Consider the following 22,311-nt stretch of genomic DNA (forward strand, 5'->3'; position numbering starts at 1 on the left):
TAACTTATTTATTTTGTAATAATTTATGTAAGTTTTATCAAATAAATAGAAATATTATTTAAAAAGTAGTAAACAAGAAACATAGACAGCATGATAAGTCATCAATTACCGTTGAGTTCATTTTTCTAGTCGCTGCCTTAACCTAGATTTTTGAGTAATTCAAACTCTGGTCACACTGTAATTTCTATGGATGGCAACACTGAAAATTCTTCCGATTCGTATTTTCGGGTGTAGAATAACATTATCTATTATTGTTTTAAGTTACATTTTATTACATCTTTCCACTTACGAAAAACGGGCAAAAGAAAAAAATATTAGTTTTTCAAAAATATTTAGTAGTCTGCCGCCTTAAACAAGGATAGTTTTTATTAAGAAAGTGTACAAATATATGGGAAATCTGGACTCGGTGAACTCCCCACATGATTGCGCCACTGGTCTGAGTAGTGGTAGAAACAATAGAACAATGACAGAAATCAGTCGTTGAACAACACCCTCTATCGTTCCTTAACATAAGCTGCATCTCATGTATGTTTTGTTCTGAAGTCACTTGTCTACTGGTGTTCAAAACAAGTTGCGTAGTACTTACAGGCAAGGAGCAGACATTCTGTAGATATATGACTTTAGTCGTGGTTCCAAAACCGGTTGATTATTTCAAAACGACTTTATATCTTGCGGTAGAAAATAAACAGGCGTGTTAAATGCCTATTACACAAAATATATATTTAGCGTATACATTACTTATTTCATATGAGAAACGCTACGTGCTACCTCGAAGCACCGATGCATTGTTTTTTTTTTTCTTTCTTTCTTTCTTTTAAGGACGTACTGTGCAGGGGTATACACAGAATCTCGCTCAGAATATTACGAAGTTTTCTCAAAACTACTTTTAAGAACCTTGTTTTTCGTAAATATATAAAGCTTCTAGCAGGGGCGCCAAAGAAAATTTTCAAAAGGAGGCCATCTCCATGGTTGTTATATTACGTCTGGTATTTAATATACGTGGTTTGCTAAATTACATATTTTTTTAAATATATATTTGCGTGAGAAGCCCCCTTTAGGCGCCCATGACTCCTTGTGTGTAAGTGTGTGTGTGCGGGTGTGCGGACACACCCGGAAATTTTTGTTGGAAATGATCCAACCTACAGGGGGGGGGGTCCAATACCACAAGCTTCTACGCCAATGTATAAGATAACCACGAAGGATCTGTCGCTTTTTCACTCATCCCGTTCGAACATCGATATGTCATCTACGACGTACACTCGTGTCCAAAATGATTATCTCATATCTATAACTGTCTTCTTGGAAGAATATAATTTGATTATGATTTTGCAGGGTACTTCTAATACAGATACTATGTGTAGAATCGGTAAATGTATATTTGTGGTAAATTTCATAGGAAGAGAATTATAAATACGAAAATTAGAATGAGTAGAACAAAATGTTGCTAAATGGACAAGAAAGGTTTATTTTCGTTTTATTGTTCTTATTTACGACTTTTTTCACATAAAATTTGCCACATACATGTCTTTACCAATTATACACATACTAACATTATAAGAAATGTCGGGAAAATTATATTATATGTAGGAAATTATCAAATTATATTCCCACAACAACATATTTACAGATATGCGACAATAATTTTTGGATATGAGTGTATCTGGAAGATCAAGAATAGTTCCCATCAGCATCGACGACATTCTGCCAACATTCCGGAACGCCATATATTTAATCACGGTAGAACATGATGGGCCGTGAAATGAAGAAGGTATCAAGTCATTTTTGCACCTCGACTAGAGATTTGAACTGGCGTCCTCTAAGCTGATTGTTCCAGGAATGAAACAGGTAATAATCGGACGGTGCAATGTCCGGGGAGTATGGAGAATACAATAGTGTTTCCCATCCAAGGCGTAGAATGGTTTCCCTTGTCATCCTAGTCACGTGGGACTTAGCGTTGTCCTGTAACAGGAGGACTCCTTTGCGATTCAGAAGTGCTGGCTTCAGAGATTTGAGTTTTTCTTGAACACGGCTCAACTGCTGATAGTACACAGTTGCATTGATGATCTGACAGCTGGTAGCAGTTCCCGATGTACGATGCCGCTAGCAGCCTACCAAACACACAGAAGGGTCTTCTTTTGTTGCAGTGCTGGTTTCGGCTGTTTTGGAACCGGTTCATGGGATGCTAACCAATGATGATGGCATCGTGGAGCTTCATACAGGACAAACTTCTCATCACATGTCAACACCCTCTCCAGAAATGGCTCCTTCCTCAGACGAGACAGCCAAGCAACACAGGTACGGAATCGAATCATGTGGAACCCATCGACCCAACTTGTAGTGCTTTTAAGTTGATGAAGGTGCTGTCGAATGGTTTCTTCACTCACACTGAATTGCAGTCCCACTTCCCCACATGTCTGGCTACTGTTCGCCTCAATTGCTGTCTGATGATCTTCATTTTGTACATGTGTTGGTCTTCCAGCACGTGGTGCGTCTTCGAGTGTTTCGTCACTGTCCTTTAACTTGTTTAAACACCGCTGCACGGGACTCTCCCCCAAAGCCTGGCATATTTTCCGCCCCGTTGCAGCGGCGTTTGACCCCAGTTTGAACTCGTACAGCATACGCGCCCTTATGACGCTCTGTAGAGGCCACATGTTCATTCTGTCCTTAATGCAAGTTCAGGGAGTAACTGAACTGCCACAACTTGGTAATATGTTGGATATACCCTCACCAACAACTCACATTCTCCTTATCTCCGTTCGCATTCAACTCACGGTGTGAATATAACACAGACCTCTACAAAAAGGGACAGACCTTTCTTGGTTACAGTATTGTTCGCGTATCATTCAGCAACCAAAAAGACGAGCAGTAATTGTAAAATATTTCCACTTATATTTTCAGGGAAAAATGATAGAACTAGATTGCTTTTATAAGAGAAAGAGTACAGATGAAGTGTAAGATCAAAGTTTCGTGCTTTACATTCAATCATATCCCTGTTAAACAAGGATAGTTTTATGGAGAAAGTTTACAAATATATGACAAGTTAAGAAGTTTCTTTTTTGGGGGGAGGGCTTGCTGACCCATTGGGCCTCCCAGTGGATGCGCCACTGAAACGTTTGCATACACATATAATTCTGCAATATTATTAGCTTACCAATCGATAGAACTCATTCACCTGAAGTAAATTATGTATGTCAGTATAAAATCCCATGCGTAATTTTTGAGAAGATCGGAAAAAGAAAATATTTTTTTGTAAATCTAAAAATTGATGCTGTTCGACAATCACGCCATCTATAAGATAAAACTGATACTAAAGTATGAATTTATCAAACTTTTCATTACGTCACAAGTTTTAAGATAGTATACACTACATCGTACAGTTAATGAGACATGGCCGGAAAAAAACTGTAATAACTCCAAAACCTTTTTTGGCCTAATTTTAATATAGTCTGAAGATAAGTTTCGGGAGTTACAGTGCGTTCAGTAAGTTCCGGGACTACCTCGAAATAAAATGATTAACGGTAACAGAAAAGTTTATTAATACATTATTTTTCTATACCGTATATATTCATTACCGCACCATTCACTCACAGAACTAGACCTCGTTCGTGGCTAAGCGGTTTGGCGTGGAAGACCCGGGTTGGATTCCTGGCGGGAGCTCATGTGGTTCAGATTCCACGTTAATCAGTAGGTACCGCCTCATATAGCCTCGCTGCTGAAAGGGAGGTTAAACTCAACTCAACTCACTCACAGAACTGGTCGTAGAGAAGCTGAAACGCACTAGAAAAGTCATCCATTAGAATGCTGTGCACCGCCGCCATGAAGTTACTTATGAAGACGTTATGTGCTTCAGTAGTGCATACGTGTGTACACTAAAATCTTTTATTTTGGCGCCATGACCTTATTGGAGCGAAGTTACTCGACTTAAGCGTTTGTTTATCCGGATAATCCTCCCAGATCCCTCAACCGTTCTTCAAGGGGTCGCACATCCAGTTCGACCTACCATTGAGGAGGAATAATCACCGAAAACGGGATGCCCATAAACTTAAACTTGGAAAAGGATTTAGCGCGCGAATTGTCATTGTAAACAATGGAAAATAGAATTTTCAGCGTTAGAAATAGAGTGAAGTCCTTTTTCGTTTTGTTCTCAGAACACAATTTTTCAAAACCATTATGCTTTACGCTGGTATGTCAGATTCAACTACTATATTGGGTATTTTTAATGTCATTACTTGTATTTTTATCATCTTTACTTGTATTTACGGGCAATATGTGCTATTAAAATATGCACAAGCTATATAAAAGAAGAAGAAGAAGAAGAAAATATAAAAAGAAATAGATTTAATTTCTTTCGGATAATTGTAATTGAAGTTCTATTAACCAAGGATGCTATAAATAGAGGATCTGCCCATATGTATCTTCATCCTATTAAATCAATAAAGCCAAAAACAACCGAGCATCGGCACGTCTGATTGGCTACTCTCGTTTCTGTCATCGTCTGATTGGCTACTTTCGTTTCCACCATGATTATTGGCTCAAAACATTGCGATCCTATTGGGCGGAGTGGGTAGAGTAGGGGTGGCGAAACTGTGACGTATGGCTCCAAGATTTTGTTGTAAGGGCAGATCCTCTATTTTATAAGATCCTTGCTATTGACATAGCAATCTGACGAAATGTGTTATTGGTCGTCATAGCAAGGAGAGATATAAGATATAACAAAGGACCCATCTTGTAGAATCTACATGTATGTTATTTAAAGGGTGTAAATGTTTCCTTCATTACATATTATGGTGTTTAAGTGAATTTTGGGAATATAGTAAACTAGATTTTAGACATATTCGAACTGTGGGCTATAGTGTAACGCTAAAAATATACAAAAATATACGTTACATTACAAATTTCTGTTTTCAGCCACGGATTGCGTTACAACTACTTGCATGTCGTGTTCGTTCACGAAAGCAATTGATGCACTAAAAAAATCTATGAAAACTCGATAAAGATCGATCGCTTCGCTCCAAATTTGCTATTATTACATACCTAGTATAGTATAGGGATAAACAATGATGAAACATCGTTGATTGTTTGGAGTGACATTTAGAAAGGAAGTACAATAATTCATTCCTTTCCGCTAAGTGGACATACAAAATTACAAAACAAACAGAAAAGCTGTGTCTGTGGACAGCATTGCATTAAAACCGTGACGCTTACAAAGGGAATTCGGTAGATAGAGACGTGCTAAAGAAGGTCTCTAATCCTGCTTCCTTAACCCCTGGTTTGAATTTCGAATCTGATAACCCGTCTTCTACAGTATAATAATTTTATAATTAATCAAAAATATACCTCTATCGGCGGATAGTGACGCGAAAATAGATGAAATGGTGACTTTTAACTATTTGCATATGAACTATAAGACACAAGAAAGATAGGCAATGGGAAAGAGGTATCGCATGGAAATGTTGGAAATGAAATATAAATACGAATTTTCCGTCACTGATTACTCTAGCGTAATAAGCTGAACTGGCAACGCTGATAGTCATGAGTACCATGGTTTTCATTTGTTAAGAGGACATCATGAAACAAATTAGTTGTAGCAGATTGATGGACCTTGCAGTTTCGTACACTGAATTTCATGGAGAGATTCATCTTTTGAAAAAATGAAATGAAATCTTTGAGTTTTACGTCCCACGATTATGCCGGTTAGGTTAAAGAAGACCATGATTATGATAAATGAATGAAATGGTGAAAGTGGGAGGAAACTGGAGAACCCCGAGAAAACCCGAGCTGGGATCGAACCAAGGACCCCAAGCATCGGAGGTGAACGCTCTACCACTGGGCGACCACGCCCCCTATACTTATCTTTTAAGGACAAGTGTGATTTTTGTAAACATAATATAACCAATGTTTATTTTTCCATAACACTTTGCTCAAGATTTTTTACACCCAAAATGCTCCCTTATGTTCACCACTGGACCTATATAACAAACATAGTCGTATGCAGTATACGGAAAACTGTTGTGAGGATCGTGAACGTGGAAAATGTTAAAGTATCAAATATAAAATATCTCCAATAGCAATCAATTGATTAATTTTGGTAAAATATCTTTCAGCCATACGTGTTATCAACTGTCACAACCTAGAAATGCGGTGTTCTCAATTCGAAGCAATCATGTACTTTCAAGTGTTATTACGTTTTCAAAAAATGCCTACCGACTGTTTAACACGATATGTAAAATTCCAAATTGCAGAATTTAAATAGACCAAATTTTCACTTTTATTAACGTCTTTCTTGTCAACACTTTTCTCCCGTCAGAAATTGTCTGTTGAGCAGTTCCTCAGGAAACCTCGCGTTCTGCACAAGGATAGTTCGATCCGCGAATGGAACATATGTTAGTAGCATTTTAAATTCATTCAGATAATCAGCCTCTTCTCTAATATGTCATAAACAGAAAAGTTTTGGACTTCTTCACGAGGGTAGAGCAGCACGAAGCACGCATTACACCACAGCTATGTGACCTGTGGAGGAAAAAAAAATCTTGACAACAAGGCCAGGTAGCAAAAATCCACACTCATATTATGTCAAGAATTACAAATACATCGCAAATAGTTACGAATACAACACGTGTGTTAGTTTTTTTTTCCTGCAAGACCTCTGTAGGACTACAACATACTACATTTTCTTTTTACAATTTGACCTAACCCGAGTAGCTCTCATCTCAAGAGCAATTTTTAACAAGATTTTTTTTAAAAAAAAAACGGTATCATGAATAGCAGGCAAAGGATAGGAAGCTAAAACGTTCGTGAAAGAAAAAGAAGGTCGAGGTCAAAGGTGAAGTCCTGAAGTAGTTTGAACAGCTCTTTGAAAAACAGCTGCCAATCTAAATGTGTGAAAAGCTGTATATTCTCGTATACATATAAGAATTTCCTTCATTACGGTTAGAGTGTGACTATGATTTATTGTTGCTACTAATACTTAAACACACTGTATGTATATATATGTATATCCTTTGCCTCCTGTCGATAGCAAAAGACGTTAGCCTTGCACTTTTGTGGTGACCTTTCTAAGGCAAGGTTGAAAGCTATTTTTCTCATAAGGAGAAGAGAATTTCCTAACTCGCTTTTAAGTAGTTTGGTATACAAAAGCCACAGAGGTCAGAGGCCAATACTTATGACCAGCAGATGCAAGAAATCCATCAACATGTAAACCAAACTATCAGGTGAATATTGAAGAATATAGCATTTTGAGTCATCTTTTATTTTACTTTTAAAAGAAAAAAACTGATTGAAAATACTGAAAAATACAGGTACGAGAACTTTCTTTGTTTATGCATACAAACTAACCAACTATGTGGAATAAAACAAGTGATTTTTTTTCTAATAGCAGGCACGGACCACCGCACTACACACTCTTACTCCCATATATTAAGCTGAATCATGTTATGCTGGCGAGTGGCGTATTTACGATTTTGTTTCGGGGGGTCTTTGCTAACTTTCGAGGGATCTTTGCCTAAAAAGGAAAAAATTCTGCAAGATATTTCATATACTTTACTATAGTAAGTAAGATTTCGGGAGGGGCTTAAGCCCGGAAGCCCCCCTAAATACGCCACTGCATGCTTCAGTTATTCATGGTACCAGCTTAACGAAATGTTGGGCAGTAAGTTAGGAAATTAGGATACACTTTTAAGTACTAGCTAGCTGAACTTGCGCTCTCTACACAGCGCACCATTGTCATAGGAGTATGAATCTCCTTGTCATTCCTCACAACATCTGTACATCTCCCTTTACAAGTAACAGGCATCTTGATTTTAAAAAATCGGCGTAGGGATATCATAAAGGAGAACTTTTTTCGATTCTTTTTTTTCAATATCTCGCACGTTTGCAAGATTGAGCCTACTTCCACTTAGAGTTTCTAATTCATGTATGATTAGTGTTTTCTTTCTTCTTGTATGCCATATGTAGTAAGCAAATACATTAATTATAATTATAATGTCAGTGATATATGGTGTTCATTGGGCCAAACACTCCAAACAATAAAGATTTATCTTAGACGGAGAAATGGTGATCCTTCGTTTTTCATTATCATTTAGCCATGAAACAAACGTTGGAGAGATATACTAACCGCGTATACTAGTGTGTGGTGTTGGAATATATAAGTCATAGGATATGTTCCTTTTTAAAATTTTAATACTTCCGGTGTTCCCCTAAAAATGCAGTAAAGAAAAAAACGGCCATTTTTTTTTTTAAAAAAATATACAATTAGAACTGAACAATGTACCCCAAATTTGCAATCGATCAGTGAAAACGGCATCTTTCTGGAGCTTGTGGTTTTCTAGATATCTTTGTTAAAAGAACTGGCCACAAATATATAAACGTCTACAAACGTGTAAACGTTTCTTGACAACAAACACACAAACCTAGCATTTTAATATATTGACTAGCTAAACCTGAGCTCTCTACACAGTGCATCATTCACATATGAGCATGAATCTCCTTGTCGTTCCATTTCATTTCATTTCATTTATTTGCCTACTTTCATTAGCTCACAAAGCATGAGAAATTCTCATGTACGCATTACAATTCGTCGACAGCGTCACAAAGTGTCGTATCTCAAAAAAGTCGAAAATTGAGATATTTTACTATGTGGTTGCATACACTGACTTCTACAATTTCCCAAAACGACACATCTGTAATGTGCGTTGTTTTGGCGGTGGTGATGACGTCATTGTGTCGTATCTTAAGATGAAGCATATAAACTATTTTCACAAACAGTCGTATCTTGAGTTACGACAGTTTGTGAGCAACAAATCTTTTGCAACTGGACAGATACGCCTATATTCAAATCAATTTGTTTATATATACAAAGTGGCCCAGAAGTAGGTATACAGTCTCGTACTGATAAACTCATTGCTTTTTATATAATTTCTTATTGTTATCCATCAGGTAGACTTAGTTTCTTTATCATTTGTTCCTAATGTATTTTTACTTATGCCTATATCTTAAGCTCGGAACAGCCGAAGCAAATAAACTTATAAGCTAGAATGTTATACTTGATCAATGAGGGGCTGTGTACATATATATTTACACGGCATGGGGCGTCCTCAGGTTGCGGATCAAGGAGAAGGCCTTAGATATAGAGGTTAGTTGCGAATATACTGAATAAGCAGTCGCGGACAGACAAGGAGTGGCCCTCCAGCTTGGGGGTTTGGGTGAGGCTAACAATCTCATCCTGTAAAACAAAATATAAAAAAAAAAAAACCTTCTCTAAAACATTCAAAGAAGCCTCGGACTGATAACTTGGCACGACCTCAGCAAAAGAAAATGGACATGAGATTTGGAACATGGAATATTAGAAGTCTTTATAGGGCAGGCGCGTTAAAATCCATAACGAGTGAGTTAGAGAAATACAGGGTGGACCTAGTAGGAGTTCAGGTTGGTTGCTATGATGGGGTATGCGGTGCAAACACGTAAGAACATAGAGAAATTTCTCTCCGATTCTTTGAATCTCGGCATGGACATAATGAGGGAGATGCAGTCCATAGTGCTATAAGCACATTTATTAAGCACTGTGGTAGTAATTTTGTACCCTCGCAATTTGAACCGATTGTTAAACTGGCAAGGAAAAAGAACCCATATACCGTTCATTGTGTTGACAGAAGCGATGTACGAGACTAGATCTCTGCCCAAATGTTTTTGTATTCTGTCAGTTAGACGTGACGAAAATGCAGATCCAATCAATTGGACGGAAATGCGCGAAGTGAAAGTGAACAAAAACCATCCAAACTGCATTTAGTTTAAGACAAGTCATTTTGAGGGCACTTACAGAACTATTTCCCTGGAAAGAACGCAGATTGAATACACCAGATAGAAGTTCCTACTTTGCAGACTTGTCAAAAATTATCTTCAGAGAAGTACGAGGACTCGTTATCATTGTGGTGGGGCCCCGGTGGCTCAGTGGTAGAGCGTTCACCTCTAGTGCTTAGGGTCCCGGGTTCGATCTCAGCCCCCGCCAAGTGAACTTTGTGGTGGACGAACACCATATGCGTGGGTTTTCTCGAGGTACTCCCGTTTCCTCCCACTTTCTTCATTCCACCATTTTATTCATTAATCATCACCACCGTCTCCTTTAGCCTAACCGGCATAAGCGTGGGACGTAAAACTGAAAGATTTCATTTCATTTTATTTTTCGTTATCATTGTGTCCGGGTCCAACTCCAATCATTCGTAACCCTGAACATGTTCAATTTTACAGAAACTTACCACATTAGCCATCCTTGTCAAGTGCAATATCGAAGCATGCAATTTGTAAATTACTTTGCAAGATTTTATATTCTGGCAATGAAAACTTGATAGCATTATTTTATGTTATGGTTAGTACGCTCTTAATGTTGTGTTTCTTGTGTGTTCTCAGGAATTTCATTTTACCCTCAAGAATCTCAGGAAGCGTTTGAAAATTATTTTGTGTAATAAACACGATTTTTTTTCAATAAAAGTGCGATATATTCCGATTGTTCATACATTAATGTAGTTCTCAGTATAAGAAATATGCGTCGTATCTTTCATACAAGAGAGGATTACCATCGTCACAAACTGTCGTATCTTTTTCTCGCCAAATTTTCCCTAAGGTTTTACAGGCAAATTCCATAAAACTTTCAACACTGATTTCTTATGGTTTAAGTTATAACTTGGTAAATTTTCACTCCTTTCGGTAAAATAGATTTTGAGTTATGGCTGTTCAAAGTTGTGTGAAAACCTAAAATTCGCTCTCCTGAAAAGTTTAGAAAACTGAGTTACGACAGTTTGTGACGCTGTCGACGAATTGTCAGAAAAAAAAAACATACAATATTGTCAAGTATCAGAGGTATACATCATGCATCTTTCTAGAATACAAAACCACATAATAGGATATATTAAATATAAAAACATGACAATTTACATCTAATTAGGTAACTGTTTGTACCACACCAGGCATGTACTCACGGGTAAGTATCTGTTACCAACTCTTCACTTAATGAGTCGTTTAAATATTTTTTAATAGTGTAATAGCACTTTTCAAAGAGTATGTTATCAAAAATGGAAACATTTGTCATATTTTTCAAATACAGAGGAAGTTTATTATACAATCTGACACAATTCATGTACACGGTTTTGCTTATATTAGCATATTTTTGATGCATTACAAATATGTCACTACCTTGCCTTCTATTATGGCAATGGACATTTTTTGTTAAAGATAAAAAGATGCTTGTTTTTCACAGTAAAGCGGGGAGTGTCAAAATTTTTGCTTCTATGAAAACCTTTCTACATGTCGATTTTGTGGGTAATCCAAAAAATTATTCTAATCGCTTTCTTTTGCAATCGGAAAATGCTTAAACTATTTTCAGCAGATCCCCAGTGTATTATGCCGAAGTTAATTAATGAATTAAACTTAGCATAGTAAAAGCTAAGAAGTGCTTCTCTCGACACAGTACCTTGAAGTTTGTATAAGGCAAAACACACGCTACTTAGTTTCTTGTTTAAAGTGGAGATATGAGCAGACCATGAAAGATCGTCACTTATGATTACACGTAAAAGCTTTGTCATGCAATAACATTGGAGTGTTAGAAAATATTTTTATTCTAGATGATACACGATGTTTTCCTGGAAAACGAAAATGTAAGAGAATCGATTTATCATGATTTATAATTAACCTATTCGCTGTTAAACATTTTGCTAATTTCGTCGTAAAAATGTCAGATTTCCTTTCAACTTCTTCTATTGATTTTCCTGATATTATCATACTGATGTCATCAGCATATAGAATACATTTTGCCGTACATGCCCCTTTACAGACACAAGTAAAAGAAATCTTGATAAAAATCGGCAAGGGTCACTATAAAGAGGAGATTTTTTTTGATTATTTTTTTCAATATCGCACCATTTGCAAGATTGGGCGTATTTCCGATTGGAGTTTCTAAGTCATGTTTGATCAATGTTTTCTTTCTGCTTGCATGCAGTATGTACTTAGCAAATACATTACATACACAATTAATTATATGTCAGTGATGTATGGTGTTCATTGGGCAAAACACTTCAAACAATAAAGATTCATCTTAAACTGGAGAAATGGTGATCCTTCGATTTTCATTATCATTTGGCCATGAAATAAACACCTGAGGGAAATACTACTCCTATATACAATTATGTGGTGTTGGAATATATAACTCACAGGATATGATGCTTTTTTTTAAATGTCAATACTTCCAGTGTACCCATAAAAAATGTAATAAAGAAATAACGGCCAGATTTTTTAAATATTCAATTAGAACTGGACAATTTACACAAAGTTTGGAATCGACCAACGAAAACGACACGTTTCTAGCGCTTGTAGTTTTTGAGATCTCGTTGTTGAAAGGATTGGAGACAAATATATAAACTTTTCTTTGGAGACAAACATATAAACCTAGCCTTTTAATAGGTAGGAGGCGTTTTTCAGATCGTGTTTATCGAAACATTTTTCATTCATTTAATACAAGGAATCACCTCCTAAATTTAAGAGATGGAGTTCATTAACACCCTGTACATTACTATACTATTGAACTAAGTCTCAAACTCATGGGGTAAATGACTTCTGTGGGATGATGTGGAGGTAAGGCAAATAATATGAACATGAAGGAAGTGATGTAATCAACACAATACCCCAGCCTGGGGACACGGTGATGGAACACTTACCTCTGGTACATAGGGTTCCTGATTCGATCCCCGGCCAAGTAACTTTGTGGTGGACAACATTCTGTCCGTGGGTTTTCTCGGGGTACTCTCATTTTCTCCCAGTGGCCCCGCGTAGCGTAGTCACTAACGCTCTCGCCTTCGGTGCGAGCGGTCCCGGGTTCGATTCCCGGTGAGATCACTCGGTCGAAAAAGTGTAACACGCTTTTTCAGGCCAGCCACCCTGAATGAGGTTTTCCTGGATTTTCCTCATTCACACCAGGCAAATGCCGAAGTAGTATCTAACTTATAGGTCCCAGGCCGCTTCCCTTTTCCCGGATAGTGTGCTCGCCGAGGGACATCATCCCTCAAATCGTGACGGGCTAAATGGCCTTAGATGCCGAAAGCCCAGAAATCTAAATACTAATCCTAATCCTAATTATTTTCTCCCACTTCTCATTCCACCAAATCTTCCATCATCATTCACTTGCCTTAATCGTCCGTCTCCCTTAGCCTAAAGGACATAATCGTGGGACGTTAAACTGAAATTTTTCATTTCATTTTACATCACTCCAGCCGTCTTTATCATCCAGGTTTCCTCAAGTGTTAAAACTGGCGAACTCGTGAGCCACTCTGGAACGACATTTCAACAGAAAATATTCCCGTCTTCTATGGGTATCGGGTTTGTAGGTAGACCCCTTATCAATTTCACCACTATTCCCGTCTTCTATGGGTATCGGGTTTGTAGGTAGACCCCTTATCAATTTCACCACCGCGGTTCTAGTCAGTGTGAGTGACAGGGGCGACACCAGTCACGGGTCAAAACTCTTGTTCGTTCCACACGGATCTGGATCTCTTTTCTCAAACTCTGCGACCTAGACTTACCCTGTTTTGTACAGGAATCATTACTAGTTCTTTCATTAACCTTCGCACGTTCAAGCTCAAGATTATTAGATAAATTCTAGGGTGGGGTAACTAGATGACCTCGCACAGAATCAATAATGATTCATTTACTTTTTTGTCAAAAATAAAATCATATTCTTATGAATTTCTGTCGACATGTTTAGGCATTAGTTACATAAGGTTAAATTTATTTAAGTTCAATTACTTAGTTTAAATTTCCTACTAAATGTAATAATTATTTATTAAATGATTTTAAGAACCTGGTTTTTAGAAACATTCTCTGTGATAAATTTTGCTTAATTGTACTACACTTCGTGATTTTTTTTCACATAACTTATTAAGAGTTAAATTTTAATACATGCAGTTTCACTATTTTTGTCTCTGCAATTCGTGTTTTCTCAACCAAAAATTATACACCATTATTAAATTTAATAACTGTGACACTTTCTCCGTCTCTTACAAAATCCAAAACTTACCACATTTAGGTATGCATTCCCTGCACTTGGTTATAGTTATATATGATTTTTTTGTTTATAAATAGACCTATGTGCTCTTACGAGTTACTACATAAAACAAGGAACCAGAACCGGATTCAGGATTTTCTGAGGGGGGTGCACCAATAACTAAGTACATTTGAATCAAATTTATTTTTTTAATGCCTTTAGGCATCTGTGGTGTGTATGAGGAACTGACTTCAACTATTGTGTTTAGCAAAACCACTCTCTTTTAAGCCCGTAACGGAAACATGACAAAATTTTAGGAAAGTATTGCTATTTCCACTGCCAGTTTCACAGTTCAGATAGTGTATATTCAGAACGGGGGTGCACGTGCTCCGGTGCACCTCTCCCTAAATCCGGCCCTGCAAGGAACAAGAGCACAGACCGGATCTAGGCCTAGGTCGGGGGGCATAGGTTCTCACAGCTTTTTTAAGTGACAAAAATAATTAAGGCTTTTATTTATATATTTTTGAAAGCTTACAGTAAACTCATGATATACCTATTATAGTCTGGGTTCTGGTTGGTCCTCCCCGCCTTACCTTCTAGATCCGCCACTGAAGAGTCATCGTCACCACTTGGTCATGTAATTTAAAAAAACATCAGCGCCACCGTTGCTCAAAATAAGGTATAACCATGTCGGTCTCGGAGTCCCCCACAGGGGACATAAAATATGATGTAATGATTGTTTCTTTACAACTTTAAAATCAGACTGGCAACATTAAAAACTGTTTACAAGAGATGATTCATCTATGATCGCCCCTTGTAAATAGTTTCTAATGTTGCCAGTCTGATTTTAAAGTTGTAAAGAAATAATAATTTCATCATATTTTATGTCCCCTGTTGGGGACTCCGGGACCGATATGGATAAAACTCCAAGCATCGCCACAATCAACATTAGTTTCCGCTGGTTAACTCTCCGCTAGCTTGCGTAGAGCTTCGTGGTTTTCCTACCCGCCTAGCTTGCTTAGAGCTCTGCGGGACTCCAACCTCTCTTTGTGCGCATAGAGCGCTAAAAATCCTAGCCCACCTGCACTGGGCTTGCATGGAGCTTTGTATGAATATTTCTCTTAGCTGCGTGTGACTTAAAACACCTATTTATCCTAATTACTTAGTAAATTTTATATTGTTCCTAGTAAATCTATGTTATGTTGTTTTATAACAAAAACTTTTTTTATAATAAAAGGTTGTTAAAAACTGAAATCCTTTCTGTAAATTGCTCTGCCTTCTACCTAACTAAGTAATTTTACAATACTATTTACTTTTCCATCAGTTGTATCACCTTTACAGAATCCAACACCTCGTCTCGTTAATACTTTAGGAAATGCTTTTCTTATTTTCTCATTTTACTTATCTCCACAGTAATTTCCAACTGGTTTATACAGTACAGTTCCGAAACCTCGGCACTCGATAACCCTGGCAGGCAGGGGTAAAAGTGGATCTCAAAAGGTAGAGGGACGGTAGGTACCGGCATGATGTCACGCTGTCCCCCTTGCCTTTCTTTGCTCATTGTATTTTTTTTAGGAACTGGGAAGAGGTCGTACATATTCTTTGGAAGTGAGAGGACGGCGTCTCTCCTCGTTCCCCCTCACTTTTACCCCTGCTGGCAGGGCGAAAAAAAAACCCTGTGCGCAGACCCATTCAAGGACTTGGGTTGGAAGAGTGACTTAGATCGTTTCTCCACGATCGTCAGCAAGAAATCGTCTTACGCCACGATCACGTGTGACTGCACAACACAGCTACGTTATCGCTACGTGCATGAAAAGACATTTTCCCACTCCCCTTTGCTCTTTCACTACGGTTTACTTCACACATGTGTGTATCAAACAATATTAATGTAAGTCGGGACTTTTCCCTTTCATTTGCTCAACGTAGTTTATCGGAAATGAATTCTGGACTGCTTGTTTTGACTACTGCCCCCATAATAATGGCAAATTTTATCCCCCCCCCCTTCCGAATTTACATTCAAACGCCACCACTGTATGTGTCTACTGCTTTCACCTGTTTTTTGTCTTCGAATTTCCTGCTTTTCCAACTGGCTGGTCTGGCAACACTGCCTTATGATCACCTTCCGTTTACGACGTTTCACCTGTTTCCAATCTAGACGCTTGATGACATAAAACGTGTGCGTTCAGATATGCAATATCCAATAGTTTGGAGGTTCGTCGTGTAGATCGTACATAGGTGTCTCTCATTTCATGTTATTACCAACGTGTACACTCCAGTAGCAACGTAAGCAACTGTAAAACAATTTTAAGAATTCAACTTTGTTCTATTTTTATTTTGACGAATACTTTGTAAAAAAAAATTAAAAAATAGAAAGGAGTGTAGTATTATAAGATAATATTTACAAAGTATTCGCGGGAAAGTACGTTCTTTTTTGTACTAAATACGAAAACAAATTGCACAAGTTGGTTATATTCTCTAATACATAATACATGATAAGGAATATTTAATATAATAATAAGGGGCTTGTGTACAGCCCAGAGTTGGCGTGGGTCAATGAAAACTTGACCCACTCTTATCCACTGTCACCTACTCTGATTCACCAAAATCCATCGTCATCAACTCTGACACATGATCTACAGGGTGTCCGAGAAGTCCTTCCCTGATTACAGAAATTGATAACTCAGGCTAGAAATAAGATAGAAATATGAAACTGGTGTTGAATTGTTTACAAACTATAAAAGTTTTGGTCACATCAGTACACTTCCACATGAGCACCCTTGGTAGCACGTAGCACATCTAGGCGATATTCAATTTCCATCCACACATTAGCCAACATCACTGGAGGGATCGATGGAACGACTGTGGTTATTCGTTGCTGCAGGGTTTCAAGATCTGGTACACGTGTTGGGTACACAGTACACAGACAAAAACTTTTATAGTTTGTAAACAATTCAACACCAGTTTCATATTTCTATCTTATTTCTAGCCTGAGTTATCAATTTCTGTAATCAGGGAAGGACTTCTCGGACACCCTGTACGTCCTCTTCTCTACTGACTAAAGAGTTTACACTTGTAATAAAACAAGACTGTGATATTGTCACTAATCGGAATTCAATCGCTCAAGCACCACTCTGTTACAATAACGGTGGATCTGACCTTTACGATATAAAGTGGTAAAGTGTTTGTTAGTGAGGAAATTGAAGCACTTCGAGGTGGGGGGAAATTAGTGTGTGAATAAAATATACTTGTACTGTACTAAGAGAGTATTCTTGCAAGTGTTAATTTCTCAACGCATTCCAAAAGAAACTTCTATTCACAAGAAATTAAACTTGTACAATAAGGAAAAGATTATGATTTCTCAGTTCAGAGTATTTTTCTACAAAAGACTTGAAAAATCAGTTTTTCATAGCATATAAAGGTACTCGGGTACAATCTGTGAGAGCATCCCCACAAAGTATGCTCATAATCGTAATTTGTGTATTCACTAAAACACCACGTTAAATTTAAGTTACAAATATGCATAATTGCAGTTATTATGAATATGTATTCAAAGTAGTTTACCTTTAGTTCATAAAAAGGAAAGAAGAGACATTAAAAATTCGGTACAAAGTTGAATAACACAAATAAGCCATTAGTAACATACATTTTCCATAACTCGTAATTTGCCACCTCAAAACAAATCTGAAATCGGGTTTATACCCTGTTGGCCTCTAGGACTTTTCCGTGGTAAATCATCCGCAGCGGAATGATGTCCATCCTTCAGCCAAGAAATAACTAGCTCGTCTACTTTGAGCCTGTCTAGCGATGGCGATTAACATTGATGAACAACAAGTTAGACGATGTTTGAGCTCTTAGTCTATTTCTAATATCAGTCATCTGTAAATTCATAAGGAGAAATCCCCATTCGCACTTTGTCGTGGAAATTGATAATACTTCTATCCGACGTAGAAATTTCTGCATCTCCTCATCGACAATCTGCTTGTTAGACTTACGTCTGATAACGATTTTTCTCGGTCAGTTTTAAAATGCTCAGCAAGAAGTATCACCTCTCTATCACCATACATTTTTTCCATATCGACTATGTCAGTTGGCAATGTCGACTCATGCAGAACAGAAACTTCATCTGCCACATCTTCGATAGGAAATCTTGTGCATAAATTATCAATTAAAACCTGATAAACTGATGATTTATTATTTGTTTATGAATTTAATTTTTGTAATTATACATGAAGGTTTGATGCCATTACCAAGTTCCCTCCCCCCTAGAAGGTAAAAGGAAACGAGGTTCCAGGGAATTGCTCAGAGGTGCTGGGAATTTCCCCCCCTTTTCCCCTTCAATTACCACACTGCTATTTGTAATGGGCCAAATTACGATGAATTTCAATTAAATTATCATAGTATAATTATTTCCTTGTTGAATGATCGATACTTTTCAGCGGAAAAAGGGATGACACTTAAAAGTCCCAAATTAAGGTAAGTAGACCAACGTAAAGGGGAAAAAAGTGTAAAATTTTCCATATAATTATGCGTACAATCCAAACTAAAATTTCCGTGTAATTAAGCTTACAGTACAATTTTATGTCTATTTTTTCACAACTTTATGAGTTGATTGCCCTGTGCTGTAAGCGCTCCATATAATAAACATAAGCCTCAGCAATTATTATAGTAGAAACCAATGGATATATGAAGCCAAGCACTGTATTTTTTGTTTCTGAAATTTTTCTTAACTAATATCGATCGTTTATGATCATTTTTACAACCAACTCACTACCAATTTTCCATATATAGAACCCCCCCCCCCATAAAGGAGAATTTAAAAAAAAAATGCTAGGACACATTCTGTTTATTTTCAATAAAGAGTTAATACACTGAATTTCAGCTCCGTAAGTCTAACGACTTGCGAGATGCTGAATTTTCTTTTTTCGCAAAAAATCTGATCCTCACTACCTCCTTAGGATATGAACTATAATGAAAGTAACACCTAGTATAACATCTCAGTTTCGATTAAGGCCTAACTATATACCAAAAGTCATTTCATTTGACTTTACAATTTGGCCGTTATGATCAGGCACACATAGTTACATTCAATTTTTTATATAATAACTTATATATTACAGTGATTCAAAAATGTATTTTTCCAGTAGTTAGCTCCTCTAAAAATTCACAGGCCTCGAAAGCCAAGTTGTAGTATAAGTAGTAGTAGTACTGGTATTATTACAATTACAAATATCAATATCCAAAAGTGCCTGAAGTTCTTTTTTCACTTGATATAGCTAACTCGCCTCAGGTAAGTAGGGAGAAACAAATGGAAAAGGAAGAGAAATGAACGTCTTGAAAGTAAAACGCAGACAAATATACCAGTCACCAATCTACAATGCACTGAGCAGAGTGAGTCGGTAGGTCAGAGTCGGTTGGTCGCAGTGATTCATGGTGAGTGGTGGGTTGCAGTGGGTCATGGTGGGTCACAGTGGGCCACATGCTGTTGACCCACGACCCACTGACCCACCCAGAAAATTTGACCCACTGACCCACTGCATCTCTGGTATAGCCTGCTCCCCCTAGTTCTTTGTCATCGGAACTGGAACAGTCACTACTACTACTGTTGCTGCTGCTACTACTACTACTACTGTTACTACTAACCGTGGGACGTAAAACTCAAAAATTTCATTTCATTTCATTTTTTACTGCTACTACTACTCCTACTCCTACTACTGCTACTACTACTAATACTACTACTACTGCTGCTGCTGCTGCTAGTGGTACTACTACTCTTACTACTATTACTGCTACTACTATTACTTATATCGAGAACAGAACCCAACCAACCCCTGCGGGGCTTCTAACCGGTTCCTACTACTACTATTGCTACTAACTATTACTATTACTACTACTATTACTACTACTACTACTTATACTAAAGCTTCCTTACCACAAGATTTACATCTTAAATCTTTATAACACAGTGGCGGCTAATGTTAGTGTTGCAGCGCTGCGCAACGACCAAAGTATTTCAAGAAAAAAAATATTATTTTCAATAGTAGTAAAGAACACAAAAAATACTTTCTAATACTCCCATATATACTTTAAATAACTTTTTTTTTTTTTTACTTCTGCAACTGTGCGTTTCGTTAATCCGTTTTAAAATAATCCGTCACAGAGTCTCTAATTTATATTGTGTTGCAGCGAGCATACAACGACCAGATTCCTTCAGCGCGAAAATTGCAGCAAATGTTAAGTCTCCTTTCCCCTATCTCAGAAGTTAAAGGGTCTGGTCATTGCAGTGCTTCTGCAACACAGCACGGTTTCCAGTGAATGAGAAGGTTTTTCCCGCTAAATGAGCTTTCTGAATTTTATTTCACTAGCAATTAACAAACGGAATTTGTTTTTATGCATTCATATTTTAAAATTACGATACTTATACTGAAGCAAATCAATATAATGACCATTTAAAAAAGTGATAGCAGAATTACAAAATAAGAAAGAAAATATGTAGTAGAGCAGAAATCAAATGAAAGTAGATCCGCATTTACAAGTTAATTATTAGCTTATATAGATAATGAAGGTTTCTTCTACAGTAATTTGTAAACCAAATATTAATAAGTCAATATGCAGAATCCCCACCCCCCTCTGTGGATAGTATTTTAGTATATACAAATTTCTTTTATAAAATAAGTATATTTTATACTCTTGATAAAACTGTATGATGGGAAACGCCACATCGAATTTGGGACTAGTTAACAATGCTCAGGGGCGCAGCTACGAGGGGGTTCCACCGGGCACGGACCTCATAAAAAATTCGAAACTCGACTAACATTTGCAGACTTTCTGAACGACCTATACCTGTTTAACAGAGAAATGATTGATGTAGGCTAAATATTTTATTTTACGCCTCATCATGTACTCTTTCTTTTCTTATAGAAATAATCGTTCTATCATTTTTTCTAAAAATATAGGTGACAGTAACTAAGAATTACTTATCTTTTCGGGTACAGTATTAAGACAGGTGCGTTATTACGTAGACTTATTGGACCTTCCTCAAATACTTTGGACCCTCCCAGCTAACATGTTGTTCCTATATCTGGCGGGTTTCAAGGTTGGTTTCCAGAACGTATGACATTAATAAACATTGTTTCCCCTCATGTGGAAGTATATTGTACATTGCGTAACAACCAAGACGGATGATTTGCAATGTAGTTTTTTCTTTTACGCACATGTGTCTGTGTGTGTGTTGATATATGAATAGGGTTGCCAACTCTGTAAAATAAAAAAAAAACGGCACTTCCTCAAAATTCTCTATGATATAGGTCGCAGCGTGAAATATTTCTGTTCGGACCTATCCATGGAAAGGAAATGTACTATCGTGAACAAAAGTGCATTAACACATATATCCTGTATGTCATTAGAACATTCACTAATAAGCTTAATAGACACATTGTGCTATAAATGAGAAACTGAAATTGATCAATCGGTATTGATCAATTTATTGTATTTACCAGTAACTACCATTCCTTTAAAATTATCGAAACAGATGAACAAAAGTATAATAATCTTTACGTGACAATTTTGGATTTGGAAAATGAAATTCACTCTTTAAACATATAGTCTCTACTTCAACTATAGGAAATTGCTTTAAGAAGTCCTTTTCCAATCTTAATAAATGTATAAAATTCCTTGAAAGTAAATTTCAAATTTTCCCTGATACATACCCTGTCATCTCTCTAAAATTTTCTAAACATTGGTGAACAAAATATATTAATCGTTGATAGATGGTGAAAGGTAACAGTTTTGAGTTTACATAATGACAGCTACTTTTCAATATCTATACTTCGAACTAGATACAAATTTGAAAAAAAAAAACGGTTATAAAGGGGCTGGTGAGAAGTTTGTACCCGTCATCGGCTTTAATCAGAATAACAGCATTTTTTCCGACCAGGCCAATGAAAAGCCGGCCAGTTGACAGCCTTATGTATGAATATGTGACATTCGCAATTCATATACCAGTATCTCTTTTGTATCAGCTGTTTTGGTTATTAGTTATTAGATTTAATTTCATTGTGTGCGCTTTAATTCTGTACATAACAAAGGCGCCAAAGTTTTTCGGTGGAGTTACCTACCACCTTGTATATATATTTTTTATCACGTAGTCTTGTTCAGTTGGGGGCGCGGTGGCTCAGTGGTAGAGCGTTCACCTCCGGTGCTTGGGGTCCCTGATCTTCCCTGCTTCGATCTTAGCTCGCGCCGTGTGGACTTTGTGGTGGACAAACACCGTGCTCGTGGGTTTTCTCGGG

The 22,311-nt window shown here is 37.2% G+C and overlaps 1 long non-coding RNA gene across 1 annotated transcript in view; it reads left to right on the forward strand.

Moving 5' to 3' along the window:
• The window catches only part of LOC145671969 (uncharacterized), a 209,013-nt gene that overhangs the window by 126,694 nt on the left and 60,008 nt on the right, over positions 1-22,311 (forward strand). The window lies entirely within an intron of this gene.

This window comes from Thermobia domestica, chromosome 15, assembly GCF_964235325.1.
Source record: "Thermobia domestica chromosome 15, izTheDome1.hap1.1, whole genome shotgun sequence".
Taxonomy (NCBI): Eukaryota; Metazoa; Arthropoda; class Insecta; order Zygentoma; family Lepismatidae; genus Thermobia; species Thermobia domestica.